Source organism: Rhinopithecus bieti, unplaced genomic scaffold (genome assembly GCF_001698545.2).
Source record: "Rhinopithecus bieti isolate Rb0 unplaced genomic scaffold, ASM169854v2 scaffold_15750, whole genome shotgun sequence".
Lineage (NCBI taxonomy): Eukaryota > Metazoa > Chordata > Mammalia > Primates > Cercopithecidae > Rhinopithecus > Rhinopithecus bieti.
In genome coordinates this window covers 11,262-13,393 of record NW_016808188.1, presented here as the reverse complement: position 1 = coordinate 13,393, position 2,132 = coordinate 11,262, and the positions used below count along the sequence as shown (strand labels likewise).

Here is a 2,132-nt window from a genome sequence, read left to right as displayed (position 1 = left end):
TGTTCTTTTGAGCAGAAAACTGCAAATACATTTGTGAGAATTATACTCCATAGTAAATACCTATGTACTTATACTGAATTCTTGTGTCACTAAGAACCTTAACCCTATTCTAAGACGTCTTGAAACTCACAACTATCACTTTTTGGAAATATTTTTTCATAATTTGGCCAAGAGCTGAAGGGATTTTACTCCAAAATATAAGGCTAGAATTCAAACTTCCAACACTCCCATCCCCAGTAAACACAATTATGAATATTCAGTATCTAAGGTACCTCTTAGATTGTCAACATTTCAGAGTTATGTTTGATAAATGACATTTGAACAAGAATAACTAATATAGAAATAATCAGCTGAATTTATACTCCTGAAGCCTCTTCATCTTTAGTCTTTATACTTACTGTGTTTTCCAGGAGAAATTAAAGAAAAAGGTTACACTAATTATTTGTCAAGCTCAGTTCCAGATATCTGCTTAAGACTTGCAGTTTATGCAGAGGCAAACCATTATCCTCTAAAGTTACACCATATTACTTCTTGTAGAACTAATAGTAAAATACATCAATCCAAATCTTATGAAAGCAACACGTTTTAGGAGTAACTAGTATATAAAATTTTAATATCAGTGGTTAAAATATAAAATTATTTTAATTCAAAGTATGCAACAAACGAAACCTACAGAAACCAGATTTTTCCCATCGCAATCCATTGCTTTACCAAATAACATTCTGAAAACACATTCCTTCAGTCATTAAGCCATTCTAAAGTCCTTTGTTTCTGAGACAGAGTATCACTTTGTCACCCAAGTTGGAATACAGTAGTGCCACTTTGACTCACTGCCACCTTGGCCTCATGGGTTCAAGCTATCCTGCTGCTTCAGCCCCCCAAGTAGCTGGAACTACAGGCATACGCCACCACGCTGGGCTAATTTTCCTACTTTTGGTAGAGACAGGGTTTTACCATGTTGCCCAGGCTGGTTTTAGACTCCTGAACTCAAATGATCTACCCGCCTCAGCCTCCCAAAGAGCTAGGATTACAGGTGTGAGCCACTATGCCAAGCTCGTTATAAAGTTATTAAAATACAAAAGAAATTAAATCTGTAAGAAAGTCTAGTAGACTAGATGCTGTTGTCAAGGCTTGTATATTGGTTGTTATGCTTTCAGTACATTCCACACCATTTACCTCCACTCATGCCACCTTGCCTATAGTAACCTCCACTGCCTTCACCACCACGGCCATAAACTCCCAAGCCATCAGAAGCACCATATTTTCCATGTAATTGTTCCCCATTTTCATTTTTACAACAGATCCATAAACTCTTTGGTTATTCATTCCATCTCTGCTGTGGCCTCCCATTCCAGAACCTCTCATTCCAGAGCAGAATTCAAAAATAGTTTAATTTATCAATGTTGCATTTTTTTTTTCATGTTTAGACACGGCAACTACTGTATCTTGGTGTGTCACAAACTTTATATCTACTTCTGTTGCTCTGCCTTTAGCTTCAATATCAATATGAATTCGTATTGGATTTAGTGGTGAGAAGAAATTAGCAATGTTATCTTCAGTTGCATGAAAAGGCGACCCTCTAATATATAAAAGAAATGACCACCATGAAAACCTGAACTTGCAGCACTAGCTCTGCCATAGCCATGTCCTCCCATACCTCTTCTATCTATCATTCTGTCATCAAAGCCATTATTTCCATAGTCATAATTACTATAGCCACCATAGTTATGAAAACCTTCATAAACAGCATCATTTCCATTACATCCTGATCACATTCTGTTATACATACTTTCACATCCAACTCTATAATAAACCTTTCTGTCTCCTGCTGATCTATCATATGGCCCCAATCACTGTTAAAAACAAATAGGCAAAAGACTTCCATGAAAAGGACTTTGCGCAAAAGAGGGTATCCAAATGTGATGGAGTGCTCCATTTCATTACTTGTTAGGGAAATGTAAATTAAAACAATGAAACCGCATATCCACTAGAATGGCTAAAATAAAAACATAAAAAAAAATGATGCTAAATGTTGGAAAGGATGTGGAATTCCTGGAATCTCAAACACTCTTTCTGGAAATACAATTGGTAAAATGACTTTTTAAAAATATTCCAATGTAAGGCCGGGCGCG

At 36.4% G+C, this 2,132-nt stretch overlaps 1 pseudogene; it reads right to left on the bottom strand.

The window, feature by feature from the left end:
• Window positions 1-1,153: 1,153 nt before the first annotated feature.
• LOC108537912 (heterogeneous nuclear ribonucleoprotein H3 pseudogene) lies at window positions 1,154-1,787 on the bottom strand (annotated as a pseudogene).
• Between the last annotated feature and the right edge of the window lie 345 nt (window positions 1,788-2,132).